This window comes from Perissodus microlepis, chromosome 11, assembly GCF_051167445.1.
Source record: "Perissodus microlepis isolate ML-2025 ecotype Zambia chromosome 11, ASM5116744v1, whole genome shotgun sequence".
Taxonomy (NCBI): domain Eukaryota; kingdom Metazoa; phylum Chordata; class Actinopteri; order Cichliformes; family Cichlidae; genus Perissodus; species Perissodus microlepis.
The window spans coordinates 3,392,969-3,407,762 of record NC_140471.1 but is presented as its reverse complement, the minus strand read 5'-3'; the positions used below and the strand labels follow the sequence as shown (position 1 = coordinate 3,407,762).

Here is a 14,794-nt window from a genome sequence, read left to right as displayed (position 1 = left end):
TATTCAGGTGAGACAGTGTAGTACTCGGCTACAAGATGCTAGCAGGCATGGTTAGCAAGCTGCATCCATAAACAGTACAGTGCAAAACATAGATAACCGCTAGTTAGTTTTAAGTGGTGGAATAATTAAACAGTAGAACTCTACTCACCAAAATTAAAGTACAAACTTGTTTTTTCAGTGACCTTAAGTTAATCAGGTAATCATTAGATGTGCCTGTGTTGGCTAACACTAGCAAAAATCTATGAACTGTACTCTTAAGCAAGAGCTCGGAAATGATTTGTGTCAAGATCATATAGAATAAATAATATAACAGAATAAAAAGAAGGAAGCAGTCAGATCAGTCACTTAGATGGTTGTGGTTATATTCAGTACTGTTGAAAAGTTTTGAGCCACCCCTCGTTTCTTTAGCTTACAATGAGCCAGATTTTGTTGGAGTTTTTTTCATGAAACACCGGGTGGGGGTGGGACTGAGCTTTTGTTGCTGTGGCCTCCAAATTATGGAATAAGTTGCCCCTCCATATTAGGATGGCCCCAACAATCGAGATTTTTAAATCTCTTTTAAAAACACACCTTTTTTCTGAGGCATTTTAAGATTAGCACCAGAGTTAGCTTCTAGTCAGTTTTTGATCTCTTTTAATCTTCTTTATTTTGTTAATTTCTTGTATATTTTATTGTCTATCTTTTCATGTTTTACTATTTATTTATTCAGTTTTATTTATTTATTTTATTTTTATTTGTTTAATGCATGGTTTCTTAACTAATATCACAGATTTTTACTGGAAAGTACTTTGTTGTTGCTGTTTTCAAAGTGCTCTTTAAGTAACGTTGGATTGGATGGTCTCGAGCAGTAGTTCTCTGTAGGCATTCAAACTTTTCCTTTGGACATTGGCTGTTTATTCAGTTCTTTTTCAGTCCTTGTACATGACCATTTTCAAACAAATCATTTTTGTGTGATTGTTTGCTAAGTCACATTAAAACTCACCTCAAGCATGAAAAAGGCAACCAACTGAAGAGATGACGTAGATAATAAACAGAACTGGCAGCTTAGATAAGAACCAATTTTAAATCGTATCTTTAGATACTTTGTTACTAGCTGCCAGTTGGAAAAACACACTTTATTCCCATTTCTGTAGTTGAAGTTACTATAAATATTAAAGATAAGACAGTTTCATAGGGAAAAAAATCTATTTTTGGACCAACAAGGGGATTTCCAAAGAGCTATCAGCAGCATACTGAATCTTAGCATCGTGTGCATTGTGCCTTTGAAAAATGTAAGGAAACTGGATAAATGGAGAACGAAAGAAAAACTGGCAGATCTGAAAGTTATGTACATCACAGACCTGAGAGATGCATCTTCAGCTGATCCATCTACTGTTCACTGGAACCTCATCAGGACCAGTCTCAGGGAAAGGCAGGCTGTGAAGAAGCCATTATTAATAAAGGCAAACAAGAAAAAAAAGGCTGAAGTTTACCAAATACACAAGAGCTGGACTAAAAGTAACAGTATGTCTTAAAGAGCGATAAATGCAAATTTTAAGTTTTTGGTTTAAATTATTGTCAATATGGAAAAGTGACCACTACAGCAATCTGTGAAAGACACTGTAGGCTCTTTCATGCATTTCAACTAGTGATGCTGGGAATCTTGTTAAAACTGATGGAATTATAAATGCAGAACCAGAGACATCAGATTTTGATCCATCATGTAATACCATCTGGAAAGCATCTAATTGAAAACAGCTTTATTTTTCAGCATGATCCCAAATACATAATCAGTGCTGCAAAAGCATACCTGGATAGATAAACATAGAATAAAACACCATCAATGATGGAATTAACACTGTTGAAGATGGATCATCGTGTCAGAATAGAACAAAAAGCAGCTTAAAAATGTCCTTCAAGAAGTATGGAGAATGCTTCCTGTAGATTAATTAAAGAAATAACAGAAAGAAAGAGTTCAGGTGGCATGGAAGAATAAAGTTGGTTATGCCACTTACTAACCTTCAGACTCTTTAGAACTGTATAATAATATAATATATTATTGCACCCATTTCCCATTTTCCTACTAAAACATAAAAGAGCAAGAGGTTTCTGAAGATTTTTGCACAGTACAAAAAAAAAAAATAACCCTTCAATTCCACGTTTAGTTTTTTTTCAGAACAGCTTGTAAGTTTATTTAAAAAAAAAGCTTATGCCTGTAGCGTGGAACCACAGGTGAATTTGAGAGGGTCCAATCATTTTTGAAAATTCATTTGCAAGTTGAAGACATCGTAATTTGAGGTCACAGCCGAGTGAATCTTATTAAAAGGCTCATAAAGGGTTTGTGACCAGAAGAAAGAATCTGTAAACTTGTCACACAGAGTCAAAATACTCTGTGCAGACATGGTACTTCTTAGTTCTGCCACTGTTTGTAATTTGTATGCTGTGGTGTGATGTAGGTTTTAAAGGAAAATCAAAGAAAAAGTGAACCGTTGCGAAACAAAGAACAGTTTTGGGTGCATAAAATGACGTATTCTACAGCAAGCTTTTCCTTCAGGCCCAAACTCAGATTTGAGAGAACTGTTGAATCTATTTATGGCTGATTTGAAGCCTCAGCAACAAAAAAGAACTCTAGGACCTCACATTTTCTCATCATATGACTGCAACCCACAGCTACAAAGCGACCAATCAAAGTATGTCAGGAGCTGAAGCGGTAATAGTGTGGTAATAATGTTATGACATTTATTTCGTCAGTCATGAACAGATGGAGAAATCATTTGGTTTGGGGAATCAAATCTGAACCTGATCTCTCCCATCTGGCTAATGTTAACTAACACAGACAGAGTGTTCAGTTGAACTAACACACAGATGCTCAATGTGCCACATGCAACGTTTTTCATGTACTAAACGCTTTAATCTAGAAACATATTCTGCATGAGACTCCAACAAAAACTCCCCATAAGGACAAAAGTGCTACTACAGAATTTAATATTATTGTTAGCTAAAGAAGGTAGGTTAGCTGCTGCATTGTCTATCTAACATTTTATATGTGTTGGTTAGTGAGCGTATGTTAGCTAATGTCAGCAAGAAGCTAGCCCATTTTATCTCATAACACTTTTAAAATTTGGATCAACAGAAAATTTCATTCGGTATCACTACAGCTGTTAATCTATGAACATTCCTGCTAAAAAAGTCAAATTGCAGTTGGTCTTACAAAGCAAATACAAATACACATAGATTCATTTAAATCCGAGCACCTGTCTATAGTTTTTCTTTTAAATTCATGCATGGATGCCAAATAAATCTTGATGACATTGAATGATTACAAATGTTTGGAATCAGGTATGTGGGTACATTAAACCAGAACTTTTAAAAAGAGGGTAAAATGCTAAAACAAATGTATTTCTGCAAGTAGTCTGTCTGACTGGATGAATAAAGAAATACATTAATTCAATTCAAAACAGTCTAACTGTGTGCATTAGTTTATCTCTCGTCTCTGTTACAGCAAGTGTTACAATATCAGATTTCAAACAGGCATCCACTTAAACCTGATTGTGTAAACTCCCTCGGGTCATTGAAGACTGAAGAATCATAGCAGGTATTCAGTTCAGAACAACAGTCTCACATCTGGGCTGCCAAGCAGAGGACCAAATACTACTGAAATGAGTTTTTGATGGATAAATCAATACTGGTCCCCCACTGTGCTGGTCCTGCCTTAATGACAGAACAGTTGAGTGGTGAGATCGGGTATGGTTTATACCCTATAAACTGTTAACTGGCTCTCTGTGAGCCACTTGCCTCATTGATAAAGCTGCTGATGAACTGTGATAGCCTGATATCAAATTGGTGGAAAGAAATGTGCCACTCTGAAATCATGTGATGCTGGAAAGCTAGACTGGACTATAATTCAGTATTATCGGGTCATTTTAAAAGCTCCCTAAAATGTCTTCAGTTTATCCAGAAATCTGCAGTGAGACTTCTGAAAGGAACAAGAAAGAAAGACCGAGCGTGTTCCTCTCATATTGACTTCTCTTCATTGGCTCCCTGTTAAATGCAGAATTGAATTCCAATCTTTATGTTACAATATAAAACTCCTTGAGGCTCCTTGTTTCTCTCATTTTATTTGTATACAGTATATCATATGATTCGTTTTCATTTCTATTTTGGCTCATGGGGTTTTCATCATTCTTATAGTCCATCCAGGAGGATTAATACGCTTCTGGATGGACCATAAGAAGTTTGGTTTGATGTACCAGCTGAATGATGTGTTGCAGGACATTTTTCCATCTGTTGTCGTGTACACCTGTTTCTTCTCATATAGTTGTCACATATGAAGAAACTGATGTTTTGTTCACACCTGATGTCCTGTAGTTGAATCATTACCAAATGACAAAAAAAAATCTTTTTTTGAAAGTAATGCAGTCCTCAAACTTTTTGAGCAAACATTATTGTGAAAACAGAACAAAGACAGTTTATCATCTCATCCACATCTGCCTCCCCACACCAGAATTCACTGTATGATGAATAAACTCATTTTAGGATCAGTCATGAAACGTGAGGCAATGTTTGTTGTATTTTAACAGAGTTACGTGGATTTCTAAAATACCACGAGCTAAAATTGCTCCCCTCTTTGGCAGTTTCAGTAGAAACTAAAATATAAACTAGCTGAAAACTAGATACAAACAAATGTGTAAATAAATAATTACATAACTATAACAATGCAATAATAAGAAACTTATTGGACCAAATAAACCATGCACAATTGTTATAATGTAATTTTGACCATATAATGTGTGCAGATTTAGGTTCCTTTGTATGCAGATTTAGGTTCATTTAGGTTCCTCTATACAAATATACGTTTGCTTTTGACAGGTTTTCACTTCAGATTTCTTTCCTTGCATGTGATCTGAAACATGTATACTTTGGTGAATCTGTTGAATGTCCCCACTGTGAGGAAAAGATTGAAAATGATTTCTTTACTTAAAACTGTTTCATCGAGCCCCGATCAAAAGTTTAAAACCACGTGAAAAATGGCAAACAAATCATATTTTGCATGTTTGGATCTTAACAAGGTTCCAAGTCGAGCTTCAAAATGCAAAAAGAAGAAATGACAGTGAGACAAAACATTTATTTGAACATGCAATTTACTGAAAACAACGCTTAAACTGAAACAGGCTGTTTTACAGCTGATCAAAACTTGACGACCACATGCTTTTAAAAGGCCAAATTTGTGCAAAAATGTGGATTCATTTCTGTCAGGTAGTCACACTGTCATGATGTTCTGATGGCAAAAGCAAAAAAAAAAGTTCCCTTTTTGAACGTGCTCAGGTTGTTGAACTGCGTCAGGAGGGTCTCTCTTGCTTTCAGTTACTAATCTCTAATCTGAATATCATATCGATGCTGTAGCCTCTTAATGTCGCTTCGACTCATATTCTCTGCTCATCAGGTGGGCTTTTCATTGTCTGCAAGCGTTCACCTCTTAACCCCTGATAGCCTTACAGACACGTTATAGTTTCTGCATTCGCATGTTAGCTGGGCACCACTTGGGTCTAAGTGATGTAGATTTCATCATCAGTCAGTGCTAATTTTTGGTGACCACATGACCAATGTTCCCTCTAATTTTTCATGTGTCTGAGTGAACGCACAAACTCCCTGAGCGGACACACCACTGTGAGCGACATCAGACGTGTGCACTGTGGTCACGCCTGCATCCAATCCATCCAAGTTACATGGTTTATTAAAATAATCAAATACAGCATTTACATTTATGTTAGACTACTTTTAATTAACTGCTTTAGCCCACTTACAATGAAAATGTAAAAAAAAATCTTGTTCATGACCTGTGTAGTATGTTAACACTATTGGAAGGAAAAATAACTTGAACTCTAATTTTGAAAACAAAATTTTTTATAAAGCTGTGACTTGTATTATGAGTGTGAGTCTGTGGTCTGGAGAGAGTCCTGTAACTCTGTCTGCAAAATACAGTATATAATGACCAGTGTTGGGCAATTAATTGTATAGTTACTTCTTCAAAAAAGTAACTGGGTTATGCAAACAACAAAGTTTTTTGCAGCCAAGGCGTTTTTTTAAATAAACATTTCAAACTATTTACAGAACAATCAGCTGTTCTGCATCAAATCTGATGCCACACAAATTATTTGTGCCACTCCCAAAAATAATTTCTGTCCACTATGAGATGAAGGAGAACAACAGCCTGATACCTGCAGGCCTGACAGCAGCAGATGTATCACTGCTGTAACACCTGTAACATTCAGCAGTCGCCTCATTGTTCTGACACACACAACAAAACTATTGACTACACTACACACTAACTACACAAGATTTGCGCTAAATGTCGCAAATCTCTCACATCTCAAAACACCGCCGTCACTCCTAAAACTTCCTCCTTCCTAAACAACTAAATGCCATGTTGCCATATCATTTTTTGATTGGTCCACATGTTACATGTTTCCACCAATAGGAAAGGGTGGGGGTTTTTTTGGTTCTGTTTTTGCTCACAGGCTTTCGAGCGTTTTCCTTATAAAACGCCGTTTTTACCGTTTCTTCCCGCAGTAAATATAAACAACGACAGTATTCAGGAAGAAAACCAAACATTGCAGATATTTTTATCATAACTCTGCTTTTACGTGACCTATCAACACAATTTAAAAACTGGTATAAAGTCCACACTTTTTCCTGTCAGTTGTTCCGTCTGTCCTGCTCACATCTCCAATGGTTGTACATGTTGTCATTAACTTTGCTTCACTCCACATCAGCCACGCCGCTTTGCTCGCTAAAACACCGGTGTCGGCACATAAGGACGCTGTCATAGCCTGTCAACGACGTTGGTTAGCTGCGTATATACGAATGTGAATCGCATCATTGGCTGGACTATGGGATAAGGTGGCATCGTTCTAATCCCATACGGGTGCAGCCAGTCACTCACTGACTAACACTGCAAAACAGAATTGTTAAAGTTTTAATTTTAATTTCAGTTCAGGTTAGATTTTTTTTTTGTGCACAACGCAGATTTTCTGTGCGCAGAGACGTGCCAGCAGTGCGCAATTGCGCACGCGCGCAGCTTAGACGGAACATTGCACATGAACTCTTCCGCAGAGACTTCATCAAATACAGACCCTCCCTCCTTCAGGTGGACTTTAAATAACTATTACAAAAATGCTTAACAGTGAACTCGACCATCCACACAGTTTGTATGAGTGCGTTTTTATCTGCTTCGGACCAGAGTCAGGAGACCGTTTTCTGTGCACCACTGAATAATGAATGACCTATGGGCTTTTCACCCCAGCTCTGTGCTGTACCTCCCTGTTATGCATTTAGCCTGAATCTGTATACAAGTGTATGTGTGTGTGTGTGTGTGTGTGTGTGTGTGTGTTAGTGAGGCTATTTTTGGGGGGTTAAATCCTGTTAAAATGCAAATAACCTTCATTTTTCTGGTTTTAAGTGATTGCCGTCTGCTGCAGGTTTGAAATTGACTCCATTTTCAATCCAATCTCGGCCATCTTATTGTGGATTTCACACTTTCCTGCCACACTACGGCACAATAGATATGGTGTGGTTCCTGTAGCAACAAGCCTGTCAGTCAAGGTCATCCATGATGGAGAGAAAGAGAAAACATGGGGAGGTAGGGGAAAGGGGTGGTGGTGAGTCTGAGCCAGAGTCCTAACAAAGAAAAGCTGTGCTGTTTGATGATGTGTATTTGTGATGGAGAATGTCATGATTTGGGAGGCAGCGTCTCCTCTGTAGGCACTGATGGCACTCATGAATTTAGGAAAGATGTTATGAGGGTCCACTTCAAAAGCACTCTGAGCTCACGTTGCCCCTTCGCTACTCCTATAAGCACTCCTTTTTCAATTGATCAGTAAGTTGTTTCAGTTGTGTACTCATTGCTGTGGTAATGTTACATTCACATACAGTCATACATTCATCTGTCTTCATCTAGTGGTTGCTCAGAGAAATGACATTGTCAGACAACAAAACTGAAGCAACATAATCCACTTGACGATCATCTGCAGCGTTACTGCACCACTGTACAGCTGGCTTTGGGTCATGAGCGCATCAGACACACTTCACTTATTTATTGGATTCTAACTTTCATGATGATGATACACTATTGAGCTGAAACATTAACAACACAAATATGATGCAATGCCAGTTTTGTGCTCCAACATTCCTGAGCCCTGGACTCCAAAAGACCTCCCACGGTCTGTGATTACATGATGTTAACGTCTGTAAGCTGGAGGATCAGATCAGGCTTCTCCCACATTTGCCCCGACACCCTTTTGCTGGTTCATAGTTTTATCGATCCTACTGTTAGGAGGTGCACAAATTTCACAGTTTGGCCAAAGAAATCCTTAGATGAACATTTCAGAACTACTACATAACAAACAATCAGTCAAAAATGGTAATTCAGCTTCTATTCCTTACACAAAAGGTATGTAGGGAGCAGCACAGGACCCCTGCACCATACGTAGTAGGTAACACTGACAACAAAGAGGCTGCTGACTGAGATAATGCATATCAGAAAGCATTAAAAGAAGAAGTTGGTGGGGGGAGGGTTGCAAAGTGGCTTACAGGGGACAGGTTGAAGTAACAAGTAAGAAACAAGAACTGTAGAGGGTTTATTAACAAGAGCTATAGGAGTGGCTACCACACACCCCTAAGCCCACAGATTCAGCCTACTATGATTTTGCTAGTAATACTGCGTAGTAATTAGTAAACACTCTATCCTTGTCTACCTGTTTCATGCCCCAAATCAAAATGGTGCCTGTCCTATGGCAGGTCCTTGGTACCTACAGTCAAACCCCATTAAAAACCAAACCAGCTCTAGTCTCAACCCCATCTATGAAATATAAAAACCCATTCCTCCTGGACTCACAAGCACTGCTTAGAAGTACAGGAAGTACAAGCTGAGATAAAGTATATTTATAACAAAGTAAAGGATGAACATCAGACACGTGCACAGCAGCGTATTAATCAGGAGCCTTGATCAATATTCTACATGGGTTAGTACGACTGGATAAATGCAATTTGAGCGGCGTGATCAGATTATATAGTCATTATTTTATGGTCATGTGACACATTATTATTTACAAAGCCTTTATTAGAGAACAGTCACATTTGTTGCGTAAACCTGTATCCATATCTAGAGGTTGTTTATCTGCGCAGCGCAGCAGGTATTATATAAGCAAACTCAGTGAATCTGTAAAAAGGACGGGCTGTTCATTGAAGTGGTAGTCAGACCTGCACCAGTGGGATAAGAATGAAATATCCTGAACTGTCAGGTGTTCTTTGAAACACCTTTGATGCCGTTTAGGAACTGGTGAATTTACTATAAGCAGCATCAATTGCAAAAGTGGCACGCAGCGCTGTTAGACAAAGTCCGCACAGAGCAATCCGAGGTGCGGCTCTCTGCTCTTTAATTCCCAGTTTTAGTGCTAATCTGACCCAGCTTGTAGACTCATTCGGTTTGACATGAAGGCTCTTCATTTATATGTCCTGATCTGATACCCTGAACCCCTTACTTTATGCGTGACAGCCCTTCATAACACCCAAGGTGCTCCAGGTTAATAGTTCGCTGCTCTCATTGTTGCTGTATATCTACAGTTCAGAAAGAAGAGCCGATACATGTTGGCCTAGGTTTACACACAGTGGGTATAAACTATTAAGAAAGAGACACCAGAGAATGTATTCCTCTTTTTATCATCTTTGCAAGAGAGCTTGGTTAATGTTGTCATTTATTGCAAAGGATGATATAGACTACGTGCAATCTGTAACTAGTGGAAGTGAGTGGAGAGATTACTAGGACTTATTTCTTTTTTGATGCTTATTTAAATACGTAAAATTGCTAATGACAACAGAAGGCTGTAGCTTTTGAAAACGATGAAATAGTTCCTGATTCTTAGGCCAGTCGGGCTTTGTGATATTCTAACAGAAACCAGGAACCTATCCCAGTTGGCGTAGGACAGGAGGCAAGGTACAACCTGGACAGGCCACCAACCTATCACAGGGCAACACAGAGAGACAGACAACCATTTACACCGAATTTAGATTAGAGCTAATTAACATAATCCCACTAACTGCATGCCTTTGGCCTGTTGGAGGAAGGTGGAGTACTCAGACACAAGAGACACCATGCACACTCCACACAGAAAGGTCCCCGCAAGATGGGGAATTTGAACCCACGACCTTCTTGCTATGAGTCGATGGTGCTACCATTACTACCGCTCCATCATGACACGCACTGTTTTAAATTTTTGTGCATAACTCGGGCCTACAGTATTCTGCTTTTCATTATTTTCTGATATATATACAGTTCCAGTGGTGGATGTCCATATTAGACATGGTCAAAGTTTCAAATAATGAGGTCAGACTCAGTACAGCTGATCCCCGAAGCCAAAAGCTCAGGCTTTGAATGCTTGGTTTCAGCAAAGGTTTTCCCCTCGTGGTTCTGTTTGACGTCATAGAAAGTGAACATCAATTCATCTCAGTGGAATCATCCATAACATGCATCTGTGCACTGTTTATATTCCTGAGCTGTTAAGGTGTTTAGTATTAGAGGGGCGGAGACCATATCAGAGCATATCTGAAGGGAAAAGTCTTTTTTACAGCTAGACAATGTGGCATTATTCCAGAATGAGGTCTAGATTATATTTAGGGAAGGTGTCAGGTGTATTCTTACACTACTCATCTCACATCAGCATCTTCCAGTTATGGTGAATGCTTTGGGCTGACGAAGGACCTCAGCCTCTGGTTTCATCTAAGGGGCTGTAGCCCTGTAATCAACACAGCTCATCTTCGTTTTACCTGGCTCAGCTCAGATTCTCTCTCTCTCTCTCTCTCTCACACACACACACACACACACACACACACACACACACACACACACACACACACACACACACACACACACACACAGGCGTTGTGGCTGAATCATGGTAGTTTCAACTGGCTAGCTGCTGCTGCTTTAGATACTGTTTGCTTCCTCATACTCCTCTGGGCTGTACCATCTCAGAGCAGAGCAGGGGTCCTCAAGGATTCCAGGATGTCCTCGCTGTCAGGCTCTTTCTCTTCTGTGTTGCTGTGTTGCATCCATTTGTAACAAACGCCTCCACTCGACCACCTCCTCCATCATCACCTCCCTGTCACCTATGAGCCACAGAGCCTGCAGTCTCCCAGGGCGCTCGGCCAGAAACAACGTAGCCTCCTAATACCCTGAACCGTGTCTAATTTCACTCCCCCCTCTGCTTATAGTACAATCTCATCATTTCCAGCTTGCAAACCGAGCGGAAGAGAGGGAAGGGAGAGAGAGAGCGAGAGAGAGTGAAAGAGAGCGAGAGAGAGAAGGAGGGAGGGAGGGAGGGCGATGTTTTGAGCTGGTTTGCAGGAGGAGAGGTTGGCCTGAGTGCGTTCTGTCTGCTCTTCAGAGGCATCCAGGTGAGCTGTTTCCTCCTGGAAGGTAAGAGCAAGGCTGAGATTGGCGCTTGTTTTGTCCTGCATCCCTTGTCATCACCCCCACCCCGCCTCCACCTCCTCCTTTCTTCCCTTGCCTCAGCTGCATCCCTTCTGTTCGCGTGTGTGTAAATGAGCATGAATAGTATTCCCCAGACACACCACACATACACACGTAACACTGTACAATGTACAGATGTGCAAGGGCGTCAGCATATGTGCATTTAGGGGGAATGGATTTGATTTATGTGCGAGCATAGTGTGCGTACTAGGCTTTTTGTTCAGGACCGGAATAATGATAGGCTGTCATACTGGCATGCATGACAGCTTGAAAGTAGTCCACCTGAGTATCAGTTTGTGTCAGTGGGGAGGATGTGATGAGGGACTCTGAGGATAGAAGGGAAGTAGCGAGAAGACATTGAGTGTCTGTGCCAGTGTGTGTCTGCAGTTTTCGCAACAAAGTCAAATCTTAACGTCACTACTGTCAGCTCCCCTCCTTCTTTCCTTCACTCCCCCCCTCCCTCGTGCTAATAGGTAGCATTTCCGTTGTGGCGCTGAAATGGGTGCTGATGTGTACTCGTCTAATGGACGGGATGTTCCGCTGCAGCGTTTTTCTGCTCACTCTACAATGTGATGTCCCACTTTGGGCAAATTTGCAACACGCTCCTCTTTTTCCGAGCCCAGAGGGATGGAATGTGGGCATTGTGGGGAGGATGAGCGAAAGGGGGAGAGAGAGAGGAAGACAGGGACAGGCCATTTACCATCTGTGGTAGCGTCTCGTGGATGTGTGCGAGCCTTTCTGCAGGGCCATATGCAGCTCCTTGGGAAGACAGCGGGCCAAGCTGTTAGGAAGTAGAGAGAATAAGGAAGGAGGGCTGAAACAGGAGACACAGGGTGTAATCTGTTTGAGAGCATAAGTGTCAGAATAAAGAGCCAAATCGAGAGTAGTGTCCTCTTAATGGAGAAGCTTGAAAGGCTTTTCATGCTGCACTCAATGGAAGGCATAAGTGGAGGCAAACTTGGCTTCCTCTGTGTTTATATGTCTGCAGGAATACCTAACTGTGCAGCTCTACTTTACTTACTGTGGTCAGCTCCACTGTGACATCACTTATTGGTTTTGACTCTGACACGTTGGTTTGCGGGAGCCAGAAGTGACTATATTTGGAGTGCTGAGTAGCACAACTTAGTACTCCATCCTGTGCGAGTACCCGCGTACCTGCCAGTTAGTACTAAGTTACAAACTAAGAAAATACTAAAATTTCACTCAACAAAACTGATACACAAACTTTTTGAATAGCAGTGGATTGTGATGCAGATAATTCAATTAAAATACTCCAAAAGGTGTTGACAGCAAGTTATACACAATCTAGAGGTCCAGTTAAGGTACTGAACATGGTGAGGTCAGGCCTAACAGACATCCGTGTTTCCGTACCAGGCTGTAAAAACATTGGAGTCTGTGGGGATTGACTTGCTTTTGGACCCAGACTTAAGTGGTCACTTGAGGATACTATCTGGCACTTCTGCTTTGGCTTCATTCTTCAGCCAGAGCAGACGAGCCACACAAGACTTTGTAAGTCTTGGCTGTAAAAAACAAAGGAGCAAACCAAACCAAAACAAAAAGATGTTATTTTGAGTGAGTCAGTATGTTTGAACTAATGATCTAGGTCAGACTAAATGTCATCTACAGCCAGCAGTATCCTTTCCAAGAACTCCATTCCAACTTCGTAGATGAATCCAATGACAGACAGTGTTTCCTCAGGGTGAGCTTGTCACAGGTGCAGCATATATTAGCCACACATTAGGTGTATTGTGATAAATCAAGTCTTGGTGTTATCCAAGTCAAACCCAGCCCATGACTTTAAGGTCAGATTGGGACCACGGATCACTTGCTTATGCATCCAAAGTAGCTACATATTATAATAATGCCCAAATGTCTCTTCTTTGCTGTTAAAAGTGTGATTGCCACATTGTATGTTTGGAAGGATATTGTTCTACTTTCAAAAGCCTTAGCATGGCAAGCACCGTGTGGGACTCTAACTGAGGCTGTTGCTATAATATGAAATCTTTATGTATAAACCCGACTTCAACTGGAACATGTGTTGGTTCTGCAGAATTGTTTTGACTTACTGTCCTATGAAGAGGAGGAGAATTTTACAGTTGGACTTAGACATTAGTCTGGTTGTCTTGTCCTGGTTCCCGTTGCCCTTTGTTTCCTGCTCTGGGGACTGTACTGTACTAAAGTTGAACAGTGTTGGGCCTATGTGCAGATCCACATGTTGGACACTGCTAAAACACAAACCATGCGACTGTTACAACTTGTGTACAGCCTCTTCCCAAGAGTAAGCATCACTGTATGCCTCAACTATTTGGATGAGGAATGGACATTTCTTGTTTATTGAAGTAAAAACAAGCTTGTAAAGTTGATGCTTGTAAGACAAACACTACCTCTGATCACAGGTTAGATACCGCATAACCATATGAGCTAAGGTCTGTTTAGCTAAAAAGGTTGGTTGCTACCTATCCTTAAGGAATTTGTCAGAATTCAAGCTGCCAAGTTCAGGCAGTTGCAGTGGATATTTCCCTGGCTATAATCCTACTGTGAGAGATGTGCTGTGAGAGGACTGGCTTTGTGAGACTGAAAAGAACCACAAAAACACAGCTTCCAATCAAAAGCTTTTCTTACCCGGTGTTTGTACCACCACTTTGTCTTAACCTTGTCCTCGATAGATTGCACCCACTAAGGCAAGTTTTGTTTGTCCAGGTTTGTAGGGATTACTACCAATACCTGTGCATCAAATAAATCCAGAGCATCAATATTGTCTGTACCGGCTCCTAGAAAGAGAAGTAAGGAATGGTCCCTTCAGTGTAAGACCCTCACCTAGGCAGGTCTCTGACAGCGAACACGATACTTTTATTCAGATGCAAATCCCTGGAGATGGAGTCAGTGGCACATGGTGTGATTCATATCATCAAGTGGCTACAAAGTGAATGTGTTTACTTTAGTGGCACTTGTGCTAATGAGTCAGTGGTAAATGCCCTATTAGACCTGAGATCTGCATCTAGTAATGCTGTTTTGTTATGCTGATTTCAAGTGGACTGTTACATAAAACTGGTTTTTAAATACTAGAGTGCTGCAGAGCAGAGTATGCTAGCGGTCATTAAGGGGCTTAACAATGCCAATAACATGATAGCGCTCTTGTGCGTCAACCACTCTGGTCCAGCCTCCAATACCTCAACAACAGCTAAATGAAGTGCCATGGAAGTTTATGCAAAGAAATCCACTGACATTTACTCTTGTTTACTACACAGATTAACTATAAAGTTAGCTGTAACCTTAGTTATGGTACAC

The 14,794-nt window shown here is 40.5% G+C and overlaps 1 protein-coding gene across 3 annotated transcripts in view; it reads left to right on the top strand.

The window, feature by feature from the left end:
• cdk14 (cyclin dependent kinase 14) overlaps window positions 1-14,794 on the top strand; it is a 216,951-nt gene that overhangs the window by 49,592 nt on the left and 152,565 nt on the right. The window contains exon 1 of one of the 3 annotated variants that reach the window (XM_084943045.1): window positions 11,326-11,430. The exons of 1 other annotated variant lie outside the window; for it this stretch is intronic. The gene's annotated coding sequence lies outside the window, so the exon portion shown is untranslated. Of the gene's footprint in view, window positions 1-11,325; window positions 11,453-14,794 lie in introns of those variants that run through there. One more of the 3 variants, XM_084943043.1, reaches the window with a different exon arrangement.